Here is a 24,110-nt window from a genome sequence, read left to right as displayed (position 1 = left end):
CGTAGACAGGTAATCCTTTTCCCTAAAGCAAAGGTTTTTGGCACCTGTTCAACAACTATTTATTAACTACACATACTTCCAACAGCTAACAAGCCTCACATTTAACTCTCTCTGCTGAGAACTCAAGTTCTCAACAAATGCAGTGAATCTATTATACTACACAGTACATAAACTAACAAAAAAACTAGAGAAGAGGACTTAGACTGAAGGAAGAAGATGTCTTCTGAGCCTAAATAACTTCAACGAAGATAAAATAATCAAGACAAACTGATTCTCAAATCCTCCAGTATGCAAACACTGATGTCCAGAAAGGCGACCGGACCAGCAGCTCCAGTTAGGCTTTCTGAAAAAGCTCTAAACTAACCATTTGTTATTGCTTTCTTTACAAGGTATAGTGTCAGTCAAACAATTTCCAGCCTAGATATAAAACTATTCCAGGCATTCTTGTTACAGAAAATTCCTTAATTGGATGCCAGCAATGCTTCCCGGCAGAAATGCTCACAATTGTCAAATGTTTCACTAGCTGAAAAGGCCTCTATTTGTTATTTTGGAGTACTTGCAGTACCTGCCAGTTCTGCAATCCTTATAACATTTGTTACAGGACAAAACACGAAGCCTCAGCTTAAAATGCTAACTGAAAGCCAGAGAAAATGGTTTGATTTCTAACATTTTGAATACTATGCTAAAAATAAGTAGTAAGTTAGTTCAACTTGAACATCGTCAAAACCAGATCTTGCATGACACTGTAGTAATGAGAGCTGTGGCAAAATATTCACTTTTTCAGCATCATGAAGTCCAAGATAGAATTCAAATTATGTCCTGCAAGCTGTGTGGAGCTTGTGCCTGTCTACGCCAGCCTCAAAGCTAAGTAAGGTTTGGTGTGTTTATCTGGTGAGGATGCTACAATTGTCCACCAAGAGAAGGAGTAGCCAGGACTATTCAGATTTTGAAGCTCCTCTACAGTCTTCTTATTGCCTAAGCCAGTGAACCTATAAAGAAAGGGGTATGTGTTGTATGAAGCTATTGAAACAGCATTAGCTCGATGGATCTCAGCCCATTCTAGACACAAGCACAGGGGACAGGCCCTGCCACTGTCACAGACTGAATAGTCTTGAAAACAATTTTAAATGAAAAAGTGGAATTACAGTAACTGTATCTGACAAGAAACCTACACCCCTGCAAGACAAAATGTTGCATTTAATTGCTATCTGATGTTATACTTGAAAGATGTGTCTATTTCATTCAGATGAAGTCCTTGCTGGAACAGATACAGTCAAAATTACTTTGATATGCCTGTCTACTCCTAGATTTCTACAGTTGGAAGAAAAATTCCAGCAGTTAAGCCAGTGATATTTCTGATCATAACAATGGCTGAGGTTTACTTCACATACTCTTACATGGAGTGCGTGAAGAACAAGAGTGGCAGCTCTGACAGCCCAGAAGTAAAAAAACTGCTGCCCACTGTATTTAGCAACACTATTAGTTATGAGATTTAATAGTATCTATAACCATGACTATGATCACTATCACAATTATAACATTTCAGAGAACAGTATACCACAAAAAGCAAAGCAATCTGAATATTCTAACAGGTTTGCAAAGAAGCAGGGCTAAAATGCTTCTCGAATTCAGAGACATATTACAGGCAATGAAGGAAAAAAGTAAAACTCTCATTGTATACCAGTACTAAAAATCAGCCATATTGTTTTCTCTATTTGTGTATATAAAAAGAGTAAACATATCATAGTCGATAAGAAAGAACCTGTTCCTGAAATTATGTCTCTTTAGAATATTGACCATCTACTACAAGTAACAAAAACAACCTCAAAAACTTCACCAGAATCTGCAATGCAGATTGGCTATTTTGCCACCACAGAGGGTTGGAAAACCTGAAAACACATCAGCTGTAAATGAAACCAGACTGTTACAGAAGGCGCCCTGAGAAGTCCTCCGAAGAAAAGGGGTTGGGACAAGTTAAAAGAAGACATTGACTCTATGCTATTTAAGCTTCCCCTACTGCCTACTCCTCTTTGTCACATATTATGTTATTCCCCAGTTAAAAGGGTTCAACTAAACACACATATGTACACCTATACAGTTTCCAACAGATGTCAACAAATGGCACTTCTACACGTCTTCTCAGTTATGTCCTATGGCACAGAGGCAAGTACTTAATCCTGGGAAAAAAGGGCTTTTACCTTTTCTGTAACTTCGCTCAAGGTTCTGAAAAGAGAGAATTGGAAAAAGCGGTATTCTGTTTTAATTTCAAACACAGAACAAATATTGAAGCCTTTACTCCTCCGTAAATGCACAGTAGCATGGGCTACAGAGTTCCAGGATTAATTAAGACCATGGGTAATTTAAATCACTGTAGCCTGACCTAGTTCTATAAACCAAGTGCAGGTCCCAAGTGTCCATTAACGCCCACAATATCTGAACAAGAAAAAAGAATATTTGAATTCCTGACTGTGGAAGGCCAGGACAAAGGAGCTCAAAAAGCCTCACAATTCAGAGTCTAAACATCTTCGTGTTCCATTAACAGCCAAAGACCTCATCTTGGCACTCTCCACAGAGGCAGGAATTATGCGGGCTGGCGATGCAGGACTGCCACCTTTCCTTGCTCTTTCCTCCTTCAGTTCAGCGCACGCCTCTCCAGTACACAAGAGACATCTACACGGACGAGTACAAACAAACTGCTCCAGGAGCAGCACTAGCCATGTTTTTACTTATCAGGCTTGTGAAAGAGCACCAGCGAGCTGGGTAACAGGCACAGTAACACAGCATCATGTTGCTTCTGGACTGAAGGCAGAGCACAGGCAGCTCTGAACATGGGGGAAAAGAAAAAAAAAAGGAAAAAAAAGAAAAAAGAAAAAAAGGAAAAAAGAAAAAAGAAAAAAAGGAAAAAAGAAAAAAATAAAATAAAAGAAGTGTTAAACTAGCCAAAGATTAGAATAAGATGGAGATGCCAAAAATTTGACCTCGAATCTCCTACGTTAAGAGAGAGCATTCTGGGATGCTACTACTCTAAGACGCTTCTCTTCAGCAATTTCTCTTTTTTCTCCTCCCCCTTCTTCTCCCCACCCCTATCTTTCTTTTTCCTTTGGAAGTCTTATGATTTCAAGCAAATTATTTTTTTAAAAAAGGCTAAAGAGAATTAACAGGATGAGAAAACAGTTTTCTGGGAGCTCTACCCAGGATGTTTCCTTGGCCATGAATAACTACACTGGTTTTGAAAACAGCATTGCTCTATTTCAGTTGCTGAGCAGGTGGTCTGTTAAATCTTAAAAGTTATGTCTGTTATTTAACTGTTGGTGTAAATATTTCATTAAGCTTCTCAGCTTATAATAAGCATTGCTTGCACTATTTTATGCAACACAGGCTACAGAATTTTTTCTAACGGGGGGGGGAGGTGACAGGGAGGAGATTAATGAGAATTGGATAACCACAATTCTTATTTTTTTTAATATCAAAGGGAAAGAAGATTGTGAATTCTAAGTTAAATGTGCCTGTTTGGGTAAGATACATCTTGTTTCATCTCATCATCTTATAGCCTAGGCAAATAAGCACACATTATCTCTTTGTTCTCTTTCTTATAATCTTATTCAATTATTTCTAAAATTTTTTTTAAAAAACTATAAATAGTTTAAGAAAGTATAGGACAAGTTCTTCCACAACACCTTACCATAAATTAATTTATTTCTATAATGGATTTTGTCATCACAAAACATTATTAATCTCTATGTGTTCCAAAGCAATAAAGATAAAAGGCTTTAACCATGAGCAACTTTTAGCTCTTCAGATGTTTACAGTCACTCCATTTGTATTTCTATAAAGATGAGGGATCCAGTCAGGTTGACTGTTGCTCTCCCCATCAATTAAACATCACCAGAAGTTGCCTAATTTCTCTGTTGATTCTGCAAGCCATCATCTGGTTTACTTTCTGGCATTTCCCCTCTTTGCAAGTGATTCTAAGATGCAAATAACACATAGGATATTACTTATACCTTAAACAGCATTTTTATTACTGCCCTGGTTTTGGCTGGGATAGAGCTAATTTTCTTCCTAGGAGCTGGCGTAGTCCTGTGTTTCGGATTTAGGATGAGAATAATGTTGATAACGCACTGACATTTGCAGTTGTTGCCAAGCAGCCAAGGACTTTTCAGCTTCTCACACTGCCCTGCCAACGGGAAGGCGGGGGGGCACCCAAGGAGCTGGGAGGGGGCACAGCCAGGGCAGCTGACCCAAACTGGCCAAAGGGATATTCCACACCATATGACGTCACGCTCTATATATAACTGGGGGGTTGACCGGGAGGTGGTTCGGCTCAGGAACTAGCTGAGCATTGGCTTCAGGTGGTGAGCAATTGTGCTGTGCATCACTTGTTTTGTACGTTCTTTTAACATTATTGTTATTATCTTCCTTTTCTGTCCTATTAAACTGTCTTTATCTCAACCCACGAGTTTTACCTTTTTCTTTTCAATTCTCTCCCCCATCCCACTGTGGGGGGGAGCAAGCGAACGGCTGTGTGGTTGTTTTAGCTGCCTGCCAGGTTAAAACATGACAATTACTTTTGTTTGTTTGTAACACTGAGAAAGAAAACCTTTCCCTCAGAGAATTTTAATTATTGTGTTCTCAGATGTCAGCTATATTATTTGTTCTTTGGTAAAATGACAAACTCCTATTATTAGCCCAAAAAGCAAATCTGCCTGTCACAATTCTTACTAGTTTGTCAGCATAGAAGAGTGTAATTTATTGGCCCTGCAGTAACAAAGTTTTCTACACTTCAGGAGAATTATTGTAGAGATGGAGAGGCATGAAGTTGTAATTTAGAGATCCAAAAATAGGCTTCAGTTCTTATTCAAGTAAAGGTGAAATGGAAGAATAAGATATTTGGGGAAAAAAGAAAAGATAGACTGCTCTCTTGTCTATTTCCAGTAAAGCATCTGCATTCTCCCTGTGCATTTTTAAGTAACACAGTAAGACCTGTGCTGATTGCACAAGGAATTACAGACAACATAATGCTTGAAGTACCATTATGGAACTGCATAGTCAATACAGTATTAAAGTATGGATAACATCTATAATAACTATTTCAAGGGAATAAAAGTGAAACTCATACAGCTGCAAAGGTCCTACGGAGACCACAGCACTGCAGAGTAAAGTAGAAAGGGAACTGGAGTAAGCTTCACACTACTCACCATTAATATGAAAGCAGGAAGCTAGGTCTGAGACTGAATTACTAAAAGTGAGAGCAGAATTCTCTTCTAGCAATTTGCTAAACCAAAAGGCATCCATTATAATGGAATTTCATTTCCTGAATAATTCTGGAGGTTACAAAATACATAGACCTGACATCTGGCTCAGAAATATCTCCAGACACTAATAGGTAGAGCTGGCACAGTCTACAGCAAACAAGCACTAAAATTCCTTCAGCTTCAGATGCAAGCATCTAATTCTGCTGTAGAGTAGATCCTGACTTTCAGATTGGGCATGCAGAAAGGAGAAATATACACAGTGAAAAAACATCTGCCAATACTCTGACCGGCATCAAACAGGACCTATATGGGAAGAAAAGACTATAAGTCATATCTCCAGAGTAACATTTAGCTGCCTGACTACAAAAAAAATTTCTCCCCTAGTAATCCCTGCCTCATTCACCACGCACAAAAATGAGGCTAGAGTTCTACAGATAAAAGTGTCATACAGCTCTGGTGTACTCCCAGCACATCAGAACTTTGTGAAACGGTTCTATGGAGAGAGAGGAGAAAATATGGAAAAAAAGTATTACATGCAGTTGCAATACATACTCACATACACCCAAGAAACCTGCAGAGCAACCGGGGTCTGCTGTAAAATAGCCAAAGTATGTAACAGTGCCAAGGTGTTACCACTCGTGTGATCAAGAACTCAAATCAACAGGACATTTTGCCTACACCGCCATCGCACTAGCACCTCGGATTGTACAGCTGGCTTTGTCTGGGCACACCTGCCTGCCCATCTTCCTTCACCCTCTCACATGGCACAGGTGGTGTTGAGCTGATGTTCTTCTTAACCAGCTCCTTGTCATCTCCTCTCTTTGGTGTCCTCATCTGAATCACATCCTGCCAGATCAACTCTTACTTTATTTTTCAGCACATGTCACCTTTCTAGCCTAGACTCTCAATATCACTCCCCTTCCTACAGTTTCACTCCTGGGGTTTCAAGTACTCACATCTCTGGGTTTGTTCTCTTCCCTATTGTTTTCTCCTCCTAGTTTTGCTTTCACAGGACTCTTCCTTCTAAGCAGCTTTCTCTTCCAGAGCTCCTGGGCAGCTGGCAGCGTGTGTCAGCAGGGCTGCTCCCACCCTCATCTCCCACAGCCCAAATGACTCACATTGGTGATTTCAGAGAAATCCTGCTTTGGCCCAGCCATTAAATTTTAGAGAGGTTTTAGTCAATAAAGTTGAAGTCTTTCCAGCACAAGAAGAGGTGTTTTCAAGGTCTACTATTTTCCACAACTAAATAAATATTCTGAGGAAGGAGAGAAACGCATTCCTTGGGCAAGAATCAATCCCTTTTGTTTCAAGGCCCCCGTCCTGAAGCATCGGTGTGTGTAAGCTTCCAATAGCGTTTGACAGTTATCTTTTTCCCCCAGCTCAGCTCTCTAACCTTGCCAAAACCTTCAAAGATTTCTGCTCGAAAGACTGGCATGCATCACACAGGGAGTTTAAAGCCCAGCAAAAAGGCGTAACGCTAATCAGTGTCATATATCAAGGAAACCTAACTTTAAATAGATAATTAGGATAAAAAAAGAGTATTCATCATATATCACATTCTGCAACTATCATTTTAACCATCTATTTCAGAACTTTTGCCCAAGAAAACTCCTTTCTAGCTTTTTATACCAATTTTAAATTTCCACATGTTGAAATTTCCATTGCCTTTCTATGGAAAATTCTGTTCTCTCCAAATTGTTTTCACTTTGTCATGGTGGCTGAAACTGGTTCCTTCTGTTTGAAAAACCTATCTTCGTACCACCATGGAGAGAAAGAGTCACATCTGTTGTCAAAAATACTTTCATGATATTGATCCATTCACTTTATGTGAATTTTATTTTAGGAAAATACTACAGAAAATAGTTCCTCTGCTCCATGAATTTAGTTCCTTGCTCTGGCAGGCATCTCACCATCTTTATGAAAGCTTTTTCATCAATTTCTTAGACTCTACTGTAATGCAGTAAGATATGGTCTGATATACACTACCTGCAATTGGGAGGCTATTCTATTGATTAGAAACTCTATTCTAATTTCTAGAGTAAATTTATACAAACCCTATATGGTCATTTGCTTTGTCTTATTCTAAGAAATTCTTTCCTTGTGATTATCCCCACACGTTTATAGAGTACTCATATACCCTCTCAAATTTCATCTTCTCAAAGAAGTCAAGCTCCCAACCTGTCAAAAAAGGTTGACAGTATGTTTTGCTTCCTAAAATTAAAACTGACCTTATTTACAGTTTAACTATACAAACAGCCATATAAGCACAGCTGAGACAAAGGGGTCTTTGATCTGTCACACTTCCTTAGCACCAGTCTCATCGGTAAATTCCTAACACCTTTTTCTAATTTTCTTTTACCATTATGCACAGAACTATCCTTTCCTCCGAAAGCAGTTTAAGAACTTGAATAACAGTGACGTCAAAACCATAATCCTGCAGTTGCCTGGATTAATTTTCCCCCCCATTCTTAAAAAATGTACACTGCCCTGTTAATGCTTAATTAGCTAGCCGCTCCATTTTCCAGCAGATCTGCACTCAGATTCCTCCTTAATTTCCATTTCCATACCTCTATGCATTTTTCTGTAGGTGATTGTAATCACTTGGTGTAAAACGTGGCACACAATCAAGTTTTTAGACAAACTTAGATTTTTAATACTTCTCCATCCCCACTCTTGGAAACGTATCTGATGAACTTCGTGCTACTTACTCCAAAGCCCTTTGCAGGATCTAACTCAGCTTGACAGTTTCTCTGTGCAGGCTCCTGTCTCCAGTCCTAAGGCAACAAAAAATCTAGTTGCAATGACAAACACGATCATTCTTTCCTAAGTTCAAGTGTGTCTTAATGACAGCTTTGCAGAACACGCATACGTTTAACCGTGGTTTAAAATGAAGTAATTATAATGGTTACAGCCTTTAGAAGTAGTCTAAGTTCTTAAAGAAGTATAAAGAAATGCTGGTGGCAATTCTGGAAAAAAAATTGAATTCCATCCCATTAGCTACAACATTGCCACAGGTAATCACAAACACCCCTCAGTTTTTGTTTTGTAACTATTATCATTACCTGGATTCCTCACAGATGTTTAAGTAGTGTTGTAACCTGTACTGTAGCTTATCGCTACTGACTAGACCTTTAACTGAGAATAATCCCTTTCAAGTTATAAAATAAAAATGTAACTTGACTACAGGTCATACAATACCTTTTATATTTATATCATACATTTTGCATTCCACAGCATAAAGCCAAAGAAGGAGGCACCAAGCATGTGCCCTACAACAATTCAATATTTTTCATTCCCATATATTATCTAACAAAATATTTTCATCACAAGTTTACTCTTTAAGATGGATGCATACTGTTAGATTATGTGATAAAAGCTCATCTGCACCCTAACAGAGGAGCACAGAGACACAGTGGCAGGTGGGGGAGCCCAAATAATTCCCTGCCCAGCTCCTCCCAGGCCCACCACAGGTGCAATCAGCTCATAAGAGGCCCATGTCTACAAGCCCAGAGGACCACAGGGATGCAGGCAGGCACGAACACAATTTTCCCCTAGCACGATGGAAGAAAAGGTTTCTGAAAAGTTAAATGCAGCACATAGTTAAAAAAAGATTCTCTTCTCCCCCTCCACATACAGTGATCATTATCTTTCATTCCAAGTCTTGATTCTGTCCCTTTTCCACTATTTTTTTCCACTCAGATCATTTCACCTGCTACATATCAATCTTCTCTTATCATAGATATTTCCTCCCCTCCTTTTCGCTTCCACCCTACCCCTACCTCAGATTTTACGGGTCCATTTTCCTTTAGTTTGCTTAGGCCTTTCTCCATTTTCTATAACCTTACCTTCATCTCCATCTCCATGAAATTCTTTTTATCATTTCCTCTTTAAATTCCTCAACCACCCTTTCAGTAGGGATGAAAACTGCCTCTTACACATTCTGTCATTTCTCGTCAGCTTTCTTCCCGCTTGCCAAAATTTGTTCTTTGTAACATCGCCTTTCACTCTCTTTCAAAGAGAAGAGAAACACACGCAATTGAGGCGCTCTTCTTCTTACTTAAATAAAACATGGCTATTTTCAAACACACACTGACTGAACAGGGTTTGTATTAAAGTTTTTTCACAGGAGGACACAATAAAACCAGCAGACTATTACTACAAATGCAGTTCAAAAGACTCGAAAAATTCAGAAAACAGTTTCTCAAAGTGCAGAGACTGCTCACATAACAAACCCACCAAGAAAATACTTGACGTTTAGCTATTTCTTTTTCCCTCCTCCCCTGTGTGTGGCTGCAGAAAGATCATTTTCAGATACCTTTCTTGTTAGTATTTGATTTCTTAGGCTTTGTTCTACCTTAAGTTGCTCACCTTACCAACTTCGGCATATCCATACACAATTGCAAAGCTGAATTAAGTTCTTTAGCGAGAATTTATCAAAGAGATTTTATCTTATTGAAGCATTTTTGCCTCAAATGGACAGCGAGTCCCCTTCTCCCAGCTCCACAGAATACTGCATCCAACCAGCTGTGAAGACCAGCATTTGAGAGGCATGTGGAGATGGAATTAGTTTGGCTTTTTTGCCGGTATGCCATCTTCCATCCAATACCTCATATTGTCTGTTAGGACTTCTACTAATCTAAGACACTGATTTTACTGTTCGATATTAAAAAAAGGGTACTACACAAACAAGGAAGATGCATGTTAAACATAACTTTACAGGACTGAAAACATTTATCAGCTTTATAGAAAAACATCTGTCTTCACAAAAACTTGCATCCACCAGCTGACTCTTTAATGACTGTTTACCCACACATACAGCTAGCACAGAGAAGGACAATTTGATGCTGTTATTACATAGAGAAACTTTCTGCCCTGCACTGAAATTATTACCATGCCCCTGAAGAACAACTGGGTCACATTTAGCTGACCTGTGTTTGGCTGCACTTGGCAGAAGGGCTTTAAACAGAAGAGACCACACCACTGTGAGGAGACAACAGACGTCATTTGAAGGGGGTTGGCACTTAGGAGCCATGCTTTCGGTTTCTCTCCAAAGAAGCTGCACGGACCCTCTGAGCCTGAAGCAGCAAAGAGGTGAAATAGCCTATTGCCCCCAAAGGCCGGGATGGCAACGTGCCTGCCTTCATAGGTTACGTGGCAAGGACTGGCCTCGCAGCCTGATGCCAGTTTCACGTACTGGAAACACTGAAGCACAAGGTCTTCCCTTGGGAACCATAATCATCCCTTTCCTATAAGGGCCCAAGATCAGAAAGGATGATCAGATTTAGTGCTGCCACACACTGCTTTGTGCTAGCACGTGGGACTTTCACTCCACAGCCTGCTTTCCTTACTCCAGTTGATGATGTCAAGGTCCTTGAAGAGCAGAGCATGAGAGACCTCACTGCAACCGCCTCTGCACTCAGCCAACCCCGATAACCAGAGAGCTGGAGTTTGCCTCACATTCTTTTCCTACGCAAATGTGATCCAGCCAATGATTTCTGCAAATACATCAGGATTAACGCTTCAGTCCACATTATTCTCCCAGCCTCCTTTCATCACGCTTATCAAGTCCTACAATGTCTTACGCTGGGCTTGGGCTTCCCCTTAAAACTCCGACCACGTAACACATGCACGCTCTTGTCCTGTCAGAAGACAGCTCCAAAAGTTCACTTCTCCATTGGCTAGAAATCTTATCCTAGTCCTTATTTTATTACTACTTGATCCCCTGCCAAAATTTTGTCCGTTAGGTTAGGTATCTATCATCTCGCTTGGTTCATGTTACATCAATTTTACATTTGAATTAATGTATTAATATTTTTTTTCCTCTTTGAACCTTTCTTCCATGCTAAAATAGTCCCTTTCTTCCATAACATCATTGGTATTTCAAAAATTCCATCTAGAAAACAACTTCAGAGAACACCTTGGGGGAAGGGGGGAATGGAGAAAGAACTATATCTCCCATGACACCTGTAGTCATCAAGCCATCACAATGTAAACTACATTCCATGGAGGCCCAGGAAGCTGTTCCCATGACTGCAAAGATGAGACTTTCCCTCACTGTTCTTTTGTTTGGAATCTCCTCTTCTTTAGAGAGCTGAAGGGCAGAAACTGGTAAATGGAAATTAGTACACTATTGACCCCAAATACATTTTCACTCAGTGACCCAACATGACCAAAACAATAATGATGTGCACAGAAGCTGTCCCCTACACATCCTCGCTGGGAGCCCTAACCATATGATGCTGTGACGATTACATCTCCACAAGTTCCTGCAGAACCACGGTGCCATTTCCCTTCCCCAGCTTGTCCCCTCTACAGCTGTGTAACGCAACATGAAGTAAAAAATATAACACAACACAAGGGAGCAGTTAATTGTAATACTTTTATAGACATCAAAAAGGATAGAAAAACTGTTCCTCTGAGGAAAATGCGAAGCCGTACAGGAAATCAGTCAGTGACCACTACCTTATTTAAAGAACATAACTTTGCAATGGAGATAGACAAGGAAGAGTGTTGTTCTGAAACACAAATGAAACAAGCTTCTGGATTTTAGACTCTCAAACCGAGCTGCTGAATGGATTAGAAGTACTTAAGCTGTTCAGTGTTCTGAAGTACTTTGTACCCGACGTCTTCCACCATGTCCCACGTTGCCCAGTACTTTCATACAGTCAAATACTACATACCCTTTTTGTAGAAATCATGTTTGATAACTGATTTTGTCTACATAAAAGTCCATTTGAAGGTACAAATAGCCCAAACTTGGATTTCAGTTGCTGGTGGGCAGTCATAGAAACATCCCAGGACATCGTACCATCCCTGATCTGGCAGACTTAAGTTATGTATTTTATTCTACTGAAGTCTGAGAGGTTGGATTACCATTTTTTCTCTACAAAGCACAATCACATTGCTGTAAATGAAACCAAGTCAACTTAATACCATACAGTTTAGCTTTGCAAAAATGCACTCACTTCTGCCTAATATGAAGTTCTAACAATTGTTTCACATTTTATAAAAATGCCAAGTTGTTAATTACCTTTTAAAGGAATATAAAGAATGGATAAGTCTTATAAACCAAAACCTTCACCAATTTGAGAATTTTCAAGCCACCATTGACTGCATACAGCTAACCTACAGTAACACCACTTCTCCTGCCCCACCATTCATTGTATCATCAAGAAAAGTTTACACAGCACAAAATCGCCCTTTCTTCTTTATCTTCTATTGCCAGTAACAGCTGCATCTGCAGGAGGACACCTCAGCTCCCTTTTCTTTGCTCTTCTTTCTTTGCTCTATTGTGTCTCATATGGGATGGGTAGGTGCACATTCACAAAACATTTTTGCAGATTCAGAAAGAAGCACTGACTCTAACCGCCTGCTCAGCACTGCCCGTGCGGACAGACAGACACACAGAGCGTAGAATAGAGCCAGCTACGTGACTCCAAAGCACCTGGAGTCAGTACAAGCGTAGTCACAACAGGGTAGCAGCTAACAAGCCAAGGTTTCATGTTGCGCTGTGCTTCCCACCACCATCCCAGGGCAGGCATGCTCACAGATCGTAGGGACAGACAGACATAGATGGGTTAATGCTGGAACACGTGCTTATGAAGAAATTTGGCAACAGGCAAGCAAAGTTAATGGGACAACATTCAGGCAAGAACATGATAACTCTTCCTACAAGCTACCAGAAATGCTTTTGGCGCCTTGAATGCCACACTCCTTGTGCAAAAACATTCATTTCATAAGATTATAAAAGAGCTATAAATATAGTATCATCTTCACTGTAAAATCAGAAACTTCATTTTTCAATAGGCATCTAGTCTGAAATTAACTCTATGCCCTTCCACAGCTCAGCGCTGCCAAAACCTCTCACAATGCAGTACAAGACCAATCCTGTACACCTGTCCTACAACCAACAGGACAGCACTGTTGCTGTATAATTGCCCAAAGTACCTTCAATGCCTTTGCATCCCAAAAAACATTCCATAAAAGGAACTATATGAAGTCATAAGTAGCACTGAAATAGCCTGGAGAGCTGTGAAATGACATGGAATAATGCAATACTATCAAACTCCCCACTATTTCCAAATCGTGACACTCTAATTAACAAGATTTAAGCTTCAGTGTATGCCTGGTTGTCAATGCACTTGGGCAAAAAAGATGGCTATACAAAACAAGATAAAGTTGTTTTACCATTTCCTATTGCTTCATATAGTCTACTTTTTAATAGGTGTTTATTCCTCTTTCCTGAAGAATCGGATATGAACTGCTGTAATACCACATGCCTGCCTGGAAGAAAATCCCCTTTTCAATTACCAATGATTTGGAAAAATACTATCCAGAAGAAGAGATGTCCTTTTTTTGGCCTGTGATCACTCTGTTCACTTTAAAGGAATGCACCTCATTAACCCTGATAATTAACAAGGTTATTCTCATCACATAAAAGGTTTAAGTTCCTCTATTAAGTCATTACTTGAATTTGCACTGCTATTAAGACAATGAGGCTATTCTGGATTTAATTTCACATAACAAGATATTTCTCTTTAAAGATCCTAATTTTTTTCAAGTCAAGGCATATAATTTCATTGTCATGTATGCTACATGACAGTGAATCTACTGGATTAAGGAATGCATAATATACATACAGAAATCAAACAAAATTAGAGTTGAAAACCTAGAACAGATCAAGCAGCAATACAAAAAGGCAGCAAAAATAGAAAAAAAGGCATCTGACAGCAGCATGGCTATGGCAGCAGAACCCAGCGATAACTGAAAAAGGAGAAAAGGACCAAATTACAAGGAGATATACAAAGCTTGGGAAAAGACTACCAGCAGATGTATCAACTCCTAGTTGGACCATTCCAGGAGGACGCCACAGGGTGCGGAGAGACTTCCATTCCCCACGCTCTTCACACTGGAAGTGTGACCTTTGTTCCTAGAGCACATGTAAGGTTTCTCAGGACTGACTAGCAAATAACATCTTCTAAAAATTTAATAAACGCTTTGCTGTTTGCATGTAGGTGTTCCTAGTATATGAATCTGCTTCTTCCACAAGAGAAAAGCCAGCTGTCTAAAGCCAGACAGTTATTCTGAGGATATTAAAAACCGTTAATTGCAGCAGTTATGTATATAAATCTTTCATCAAATATAAAAACCCAAGATGACAGTTTATCTCATTATCTATACTGACATCATATTAGCTGATGTAAGCTGTAGTTAACATATGGGATAATCATAGTAGGAAAAAAATTAGTCACATTTATTTAGATATTTAATTATATAGGTTTCATTGACAGCATACCTGACACCAAAACATTCACGCACCTTGAATGTAAATATCTAGAGATGTCAAATTAACACCCAAGGTTTTGCAAAGAAGTTTCTTTTGCACAGAATTCAGTCACTATTTAATAATAATTTTAAAAATCCTTTAAATGTTTGAACAGACAAGAAAACTTTCTGTCATGACATGAGGACTACCAGAGCTCTGACTGGGTTGAACATGGAAACAAAGCAAGTTCACAGAGTTAAGCCCAGCTGTCAGTCCCATATGGGAGAGTTGCAAGCATTGCTAGCTTGACCCATCCACACACCTTAAAAGGGTGTCATTCATTTAGCTTGCATTTTCCAGAAAACCTCATTTTTTGTATTTTAAAGCACCCATTGCTGTCTTGTCACAAGTGCTTAGCAGTGTGAGAAAAACATTAAACTCCTCCCGTGAAGAGCGTCAAGAGTGCTGTGAAATATTCAGAATAAACCCACTATGCAAGTCTAATCAGCATAACAGTTCCCTCGGGAATTATCAATTTGCAAATCTCTCAAACACCTAAAAAGGATAAGTTGTTGAAAATATAGCAGCGTACTTATGAATGAGCCATACACTGATTTTTTTTTTTTTTTAAAGTCTAAAGCAAGTGACTGTTCTTCAGCAGAATGAAGCCAGAAGTATGCACATGAGCTTAATAGAGGAGATAATGGAGGATGGTATTTAATCATCGTGACAGCTTTATGTAAGTTTGGATGAGACTTTTGGTCAGGAAGATTAGACACTAACGGAGTTTTTAGTATTACTAGGAAGCATCATCATTGTATGTCCAAACACACCCTTCTATGTGGTTTGAACATTGGGAAATGCACCTGAATGCTCACAGGTTATCCAGTGCTACTTTTGCTAGTTAATACATTCCAGTTTTCCTTTTGAAATTACGGTTTTTCAATTGCAATCAGTGCTCTGCCAACAACAAACCTGTAAGATCCTCCATTAATTAGTTTCCTTCCTCACTCTAATAAAAAATGCACACAACACACATCATCTCACGCCCCACAGCCAGCACAGTCAGGGACAGAACCCCAAACAGAAGGGTTTGTTTTTCAACATGAAGTTCAAAGAGCTTAAAATTACTTTTTTTTTTCTTTTTTAAACAAACATTGAAAATAACCAGAGTGGCTTTGGCATTGCTTTAACCAGTTTAAACTTGAAGACAGGAATTCTAATTAAAATCTGGAACTCTAGCTGTAAGAAACAGCTAATTAGCTCTCAACTTCTTAATCAAGTACTGTAGCAGTGTCCACATTAGCTATTCAGTGTTAAAAAGGAAATGTTCTGCAAGGTAAGCTCATTCTCTCCGGCAGTACATCAGTTTGTATATCTACTTCAACCCATACCGTTGTCATCGGTATTTAAGAAAACACACTATAATAACTATCAGATTTGCAGATCTCCATACACAGTAAGTGAACTTTGCAGCATTTTGAATAGAGAAGGAGAAATACAGTTCATTACCTTTCTGACAGGCAATGAAGAAAATCTGAATTGCACTAAAGTATAAGGTTGTGTTTCCCTCCTTTCAATCTGGTCCTGACCACAACTTGCAAATACAAGAAAGAGGAAAATGGGGAAGATATAAGAGAAGGCATTTTACGCTTATGCTCTCCAGAAGTCTAGACAAAATACATGGGACAGGGGAAAAGAGAGGAGAACTGCCAGATTAAGAGGAGCCTTCACTAGACAGTCATGGCAAGACATGCCAATGGCAGTGGAAGCCTGAACACCTTCCTTCACATTTCCACAGATTTTATAGTCTCATAAAGGCTGGTATTTCTATCCCCTTTCCCGCATCCCGAGCATCGACTGAAGAAGAAAAAAAAAGAAAATCGCTGAAAAAATGATTACAAAGGACAAATAAGTTCGCCCCCATTCCCCAGCCAGGTTTTTCCAACCCGGGTTCCCTCTTCTTACCAGGTCGCTACACGCCACACTCGCTCAGAAAACCCGTAACATTAAAGCAGCACCTACCCCGGTGTTAAACGGAGGAGGGTGCGTGAGCGTCCCTAACGGGGCAGGGGTGCGCTGGGCGAGGGCTTGGAGGGGAGCGCGCAGCCGGAGCGGCGATGTCCGCGCCAGCCCCCGCTCCCCGGCGGCTCCCGGGCTCGGGCGGGGGCCGGGGCGGGCCCTCGGCGGCTGCTCCCTCCCGGGGGACGTCTCCGACTTGGGGCACGGGGGTAGAAGAGCAAGAGAAACTCCTGTGACTCTTTCTCCCGGCAGCGCACAGGCGGGGGGGCCAGGGCAGCCGGGGCCGCTGCTGCGTACCGGTGACTGTCAAAGCGCCGGCCCGACTGAACGGGGAAACGAGACGACGAGCTGACGGAAACCCTCCGGCCACCGGCCGAGAGGAAAGGAAAAGCAGCAGGAACCCGCGCGGGTGCCCTGATACACTTCTCCCCCCAAAAAAACCAAAACCAACAACAAAAAAAAAAAAGAAAAACAACCACCTAAAAACCCCAAACAAACAAAAAAATACAACAAGAAAAAAAAACCGGAAAAAACCCAACTCTCCTCATCCCCACAGAAAAAGGGCAGCACCCACACCCGGGACCCGGCAGGTGCCCCACCGCCGCCGCCACCACCACCACCCCCCCCGCGCCGCGCCGGGCCGGGCCGCCCCTCGCCCACTCACCAGCGGCGGGCCGAGGTGCCTCAGGGAGCCGGCTGCCGGGGCGGCGGGGCAGGCTGCCTGCCGGGCTGCGCCCTCCGCCCCATCCCGCCGCCCGAGCAGCCGCCAGCCCGGCGCGGCGCTGCGGCCCCGCCCTCCGCCCCGCCCCCATGATGTCATCCCGCCGAGCCGCCCCGCCGGGGCCGGAGCGGGGTACGCGGTGCCCCCCGGGGCTGGCAGGTAGCGCGCCCCGCCGCTTCTCACGGCCCCGCTGTGTCGGGAGGGGTGGCTGCCCGCCGCGGCCGCTCGCACGGAAACACCAACGTGGGAAACGCAGCCTTGCGGTCGGAGCGTGTCGCGGCGGAGGATGCGCCCCCCTTCCCTCCCCTCACCCGGTTTCTGCTTTTCCCGTGAAATATCCTTTAAGATCAATTCGTTGGAAGTGTAGAATCCTGCGTGGAATCCTGGGGCGAGGAGAGGCAGAGGACTTATTTTCGGGTTTATTTCTCTTTGCAGTAAAGAAAGGAGTGGTCCCCTGGATTCTCCCCTTCCCCTCGGAGATCTGTGCAGAAATGGCATCTCTCGGCCATTAGTTCAACACGGAGAAGAATTGGGGAGGAGGCGGGGGGCACAGGACAAGACAACATGCAGCTCCGTTGCTTAGACGCCAGGTTGTATAATTATTCTCATGGCATGTTTGAAAATAAGTCTGTAAGTTTGAATGGCTTAGCTTAACTAACGTCCTGAGGCAGCGTGCTCAGGTAGCGGTCCAGAATGGGAAAGCCAAAATAAAATCAAACAAGATGAAAAATCTACCTTAGACCAACCTCCCAGGAGCACAACACATCTGCTAGTTACACTTAGTGATAAAGGCTTCATCACCAGAATAAACCATTCCAGGCTGATTTAAAGTATGCCTCTATGGTCTTAAGGGACAGAAGGAGTAGGAAGAGGACATACAGACCTTTTTCTTTTCTTTCTTTTTTTAATAACTGTGCTCGATTGACAGGTCTAGAAATTAAAGAAAACATCGGTCTGAGCTGCAGTGTGGAAGGAGCAGTAGTGCAAGCCTCAGGCTTCTGAGAAGTCCACTGAAAAGATGGAGAACTGTCAAGTGCTGTTGCCATAAGGGCAAGTGTCTAAACAAGCATCACCTTCATCATGATGAAAACATTACGTGGGTACCTGCATATTATGGAGTTTACTCGAGTAGATGAAACTGTTGTTTCTCACATTTTTCCGAGTGCTGGGATCTGATCCAAAGATCAAAACGTGACAGGTTTTCTAAAGTTGTGTCTGCTTATTATATATTCTTCTCCTTTTCTTATAAAAGTAAAAAGGACATAAAACTGCTCAAAATTCTCCTCACCTTCTGGCATTAGTTTAAAAATTCTTTTAATTTACAGCTATATGCAGGTACATTTTCACTCATGCTTGCAATTTTTATCTTATTTATCTTTTTATCTTATTGGAGATTTCACCTAATCAGGTTTGTAACAGCAATTTTTGTACCCAGAAAATAAAACTGAAAATGGGGCTACATCAGCCTCAATTATTGCTGCTCTGCTTCACCATTTTAACACACTTGCATGGCTATTCACCTCATCAAAATGCATCCCTTCCTCCCTTTTAAAGAAAGTGTTTGGGTGTTAAATTGTTTCCAGTTATCTGCAGAATGATTTTTCAAAAACTGGATCAGTAAAAACATACAAACAGGAACAAGGACTCTCCTTCCAAAAAAAAAAAAAAAAAGGTCCTCCCATCTGGGATCCTGAAGCCCTAGGCAGAGAGAGGCAGTCGGACGAAACTTTTGCTCATTGCTTTGGGTAAGTGGACTAATCACTGAGGTCTAGTAAGGGCTACTGATCTCATGAATCCAGTGCTGTTTCATTTCAGTAAGACACTTCAATGATATCATTAAGTGGAACATAAAATTTAAAAGACAAAAAATACCTCAAACTCTCACAGACAACTGCTATTAAGTGAATAATGAGGCAGTAACTGGCATAAAACAAGGGGCAACGTGACATTTGGACAGTAATATTTAGCTGGAAAAAGATGTATACTAGACAGAAGATGTATACTAGGCAATTAATTCAGAGAAGTTCATATAAAAAGATGAGCTCAGCTCACCATTGCAGAGCAATTTCCTCACAGCAAATTCCTCGGCAGAGCAGAGCATCAGTCTAGCAGCGGAAAAGGCAGATTATAATTGCTACTACCCTATCAGTTAACACTGGTGGAAGTACTGGTTTAGGGAGAGCTGCAGCATTCTCTAGCAAACTTTTTGAGACTCCTTCATACCTGAAGCACATTAACGCCTCCGTAGCTACAGCTGCTCTGATTCCATATGACTAAGACAAGCAAGAACCATACAACAGAGCAATTTATTATGACCAAACACGTGTCTGAGTTCATTGCTTACCCTACCTGAACTTTTTTCTTTGGACATCAAGATTCAGTCTTCTTGCAAGCTAGTATATTTGTATTTTTAAAGAGATATTAAAGTTGAGGAAGAGTTTGTGTTGAAGAAGGTTCTGAACAGCAGCTTTATAGTTTCAGAACTATAGCATTTAAATACAGGGCTAAACTTTTCTGAGTTAATCCTTCCAAGTATCAGAAATGAATATTGTACTTACAAACTTTTCATAAACATATGTTATAGAGCAACAAATTTGTACAGCTACATGTCACAAAATCCAAGTGAAAATTTATGTCAAATTCTTTGTTCTTAAAAAAAAAAAAAAAAAACCAAACAAGAAAACCCCCCACATTTAACATGGAGGACATGTGCCAAGCAAAAGGGAGGGAAGAAAGAGTCATGCTATATACACTATTTAAGGCAAAACGTACATTTAGAAAGAGGATTAAGGTACAAAATATTACAATTATGATTTTTGCAGTGAGATTCAAATTGACTTAAGAGTAGGACATTAGCTTTCTCAAAATTATTAATAAATTTGAGTCAGGTTCTGCAGGCTTGATCCATGAAATGAAAGACAGCAACGATACCGCTCTTCTATAAAAAACTAAGAAAATTCATGGTTTGAGCTTTTGCCACATCCTCAGGATGTGGTTAACATTGCCAGTTCAAGCCTAGGTGAGATGTTCCCACCAAAAGAAGTGACTCTTCCTTTCTTTCAAGTATTCCCAAGCCTCCCAGTATCAGCATTAATGAATACATAACTCATGTGTTGAGCAAGATCAGTTTACTTACTAGGCTAGAGAACAACAGATCTGGAAGTTTCAGAATATTATATATATATATATATCCCTTCCTCCAGCTGTCACCAATCACTAGTGCTTGCACAAGAGCAGCAGGAGCTCAGCACGTGGGTCTGGAGGAGAGGAAATGGAGGGAAAACCTCCGGCAGAAAGGTGGCGACACTAACTCAGGGGTTGGAAATAGCTGTCTTGGTAACCAAGTCTACCTTACAGTAGAGCAGCTGAAAACAGGAAGGATGAAGTTAGTGCTTCCTCAGAGCTGTTTACAGACTGGTAGTTAGGCTAAGAAGATGAGAAATGCAGCTTTTAATGCCTTTAGGCAGAAAAAGGAATTGGATTGATGTCGAACATTTAGACCGTACAAGCGTGTTAACCACAGAGATAACAGATAAAAAGAGAGGAAAAGTCTTTCTGCAGTTTAGTGAATCGCCTATAATTTTGCAACTCTTTCAAATTCCTCATTTTCATTACTTTTCTCTTTGTACTTTTAGAAAAATAAAGTCTCGTCTCCATTGTAATGACTTTCGCATTTTCTTCATTTCAAGATAAAATAAAAGATGCTTCATTTGTTCATGTTTAAATAATCATTGGACTCTGAATAAAAGCTAACTGCGGTGAAACAATGCTAGAAATACATTTCCCCAAGACCAGGCAAAAGATGTTTGTTAGAATAAAGAAAAAACCCAAACCCAGAAGCCAGCCACTTACTCCGGCTTTACTGAAGTGCTTCCCTAGCCTGCTGTTTGCCTTGCTGCTAGGTCTTTAAAGCGTGAGTTCCTATCTGTTCGGAATAAGAAGGAGGTAACAGAGAAACAGAAACGTAGAGCTATTTTACATCACAAAGAATGACTGTTGAGATACAACAAAGGAAGGACAGAAGTTACTTTCCTTGTTCTCCCTCTGAGTAAAAAACTCAACCAAATTAAAAAAGACTTCATGCCATGTTTCCTACTGTACATTCAGGAAAGCATGCTGCCTGTTGCCTGGATTAGCCAAGCTAAAAAGGAATGTCCAATTACCTGGATGAAAATATTAGGGCATAACTCTCATTTCTCACTTTGACCTTGAGTATTCATCATTAATGAGCCAGGTTTACTTTGACAAATTATGCAAGTGATGTCCTCGTGTATGTGACCACTACCATAGCGCTATGCCTGTGAATGATTGATGGGTTTTTTCACGATGTTCCTTGAAATAGAGATATCTCTACACAAAGTATTTTTAATAGAAAATATTAATTTATCATCATTTTCATAAGTTAGCCCTCTATATTTCATATCCAGTTATACACTTCTGCCATTTCATCTTAACAGTAGCTCTTTCCTTCCTTTTCCTTCACCTTAAAATGACATAAAACAGCGCTTATGTTGACACATGGAACACTGATATGTCTGGCTGTTAATAACATCTGTTTTTATTAACTTTGTATAACCCAGACATTTGTTTTTCCTTATTCTACAAATGTCTGCTGAGAGCCTAAGGGCCAAAATGCAAAAATGTTGGTTTGTTGTAAAATAAAACACTTCAAACTGAGGACTAGATGATATCTGGCTGTAAGGAAATATTTGCCATGTGCTGCAATGCAAGTTCTGTTCTGAAGAGGAGTGAGTCACCTTTGTTATGCTAAGACCAAACCCGTGCCATATGTAGTTCTATAGGTGAAGGTATTAGCCTACTGAAGTATCCTTGTTAATAATTTGAACACCATATACAGATACAGTGTGAGAATTCATGTACTACCAAAACACAGCACACATAAATCCACATACATAAGTATTTTCTAACAGGAAAACTGTCTTGGTAATTTAGAATCATAAGTGGGAAATATTACCTCTCCTGCCAGCTGTCCTCTTTTATCTGTGTAATATCATACCTACAAGCTCTGCACTTCAAGTTACCTCTCATACGATTTTAGTTCAGACCTACGTATCTTCATGTTCTGCACATGATGTGAAGATGTTACACTACCTCCCCAGGAACAAGTGTTTTGAATAGTTATTACTCAGATTTAAGAGTGCATGATACCTCTTCATCCCCCAGGCAGTTCCTGCTGCCAGTTTGTTCTCTGCTCTCATAACAGAATTCACATTACAACCAAGGGTTTTCTTCTCTGAAATTTTACCACTGGACTGCAAATATAATGGCGTTTTGGTAGCCAACATGCCCACTGAAGGCAACCAATTTTATAAAACCAGTGATCATTAAGACAAAAAGGCATAAAAAAGCTGTCTACCTCCAAAAACAAGTAATAAAATAAAAATAAGAGATTGGGCAAAACAGTGCTATGAGATAAAAATATTTTCATTTAGAGGCCATTTTGGTACTTGCATTATTTTCCATCTTGTGAACTTTTACTTCATGATACCTACAGTTCCTAATGCGTATTTCCTTCTCAAAGAAAATCCTAATTCAAACATGGAATAAAAATGAACAGATTTTCCAGAACTGGAAAAAAAATTATCATGTGAATCCAGAATCAATGTCCTGCTTCTGGGCAACCTGGTCTAGTGGAGGGTCTCCCTGCCCATGGCAGAGGGGTTGCAACTAGCTGATCTTTCAAACCCAAACCATTCTGTCATTCTATGGTTCTATGGTTCTATGAAAGGGAGAAAAAAAAAAAATCTGTTAGAAGAACTTCATTAGGATTGCAATACTGCATGTTTTTCCTTGAGTATGAAAATTCTGTCCCTGTAACAGGAACACTAATTCAAATGATAAGGAGGTGCACATTTATTTTGGCATCTTATTTTAACCTGCTGTGCTCTGCCCCTCAAAACACAGAATGTACAACACCTATCAAGTTTTTCTCTCAGTTAATTAAACAGCAATTCAGCACACAGAGTTGTGGCACGCACCGATTATTCCTTGTGCTTCTCTTCAGTGGTGGTTCAGGTACTTGTGATAATAATCTGAATCCATTCCGTGCAATCCAAGCATTGCTTAGGTCACAAAGTTCTTTATCTCCTATTGTGTGTTATTTTTTGAGCTGTTTCCAAGGTTTATATGGTGTTCCCCTAAGTATCAAAGTAGTACCCTGTTTTACATATTCTCCAGCTGCTTAACAGTAGCCTACCACAGCAGCTATATTGGTTTCATTCTTAACATTAAAGCAGAACAAGCATTTTCAGTCACTATGCAAAATGAATTTTACAACCACATCTTATTCAAAAATTCATCAACAGTGGCTTTTTGTTGTTGTTGAAACAATAAATTAATGGCTCTACAGGAACCTTCATAGCTCTTTATAGGCTATTATGCTGGAGATGCTAAATGCTTACATGACCAAATTGCATCTGCAAACGCTAGATCTACCTCATTCTCTCAAGTGCTTACATTATCAGGATTAACTCTCTATTTGGATACTCCAGTTTCCCATTCATTCAGATGCAGAAGACCAATTCCACTGTCTAAGTCTGGCCACTGAACTTTGAGTTGGAATTACTGTCCTGTGTACAGACAGGCTATGTACCTCTGGTGTAGTTCACTTGGTTGGTTTCTAGTTTTTTACATTTGTACTTGAGCTGAAGATACATAAATATCCCATGATGAGGATATTTTAACTATACTGGCAGGGGGTCATTCTTATTTAAACTATTGAATGCTGCTACTGCATTCGCAACTTGTGATGTTCTCTCTCTGGGTATTCTCTCCTGGCTTGAATACTGTTAGATCTACATGAACCGATTTGTCACTTGTACCGCTT

General features: G+C 40.4%; 1 protein-coding gene across 1 annotated transcript in view; it reads right to left on the bottom strand.

Moving 5' to 3' along the window:
- The window catches only part of MARCHF1 (membrane associated ring-CH-type finger 1), a 243,542-nt gene extending 226,207 nt beyond the window's left edge, over positions 1-17,335 (bottom strand). Inside the window, exon 1 of the mRNA XM_054825517.1 lies at positions 17,207-17,335. The gene's annotated coding sequence lies outside the window, so the exon portion shown is untranslated. The remainder of the gene's footprint in view (positions 1-17,206) is intronic.
- Positions 17,336-24,110: the final 6,775 nt, after the last annotated feature.

Source organism: Grus americana, chromosome 4, assembly GCF_028858705.1.
Source record: "Grus americana isolate bGruAme1 chromosome 4, bGruAme1.mat, whole genome shotgun sequence".
Lineage (NCBI taxonomy): Eukaryota > Metazoa > Chordata > Aves > Gruiformes > Gruidae > Grus > Grus americana.
This window is presented reverse-complemented; position numbering and strand designations above follow the sequence as displayed.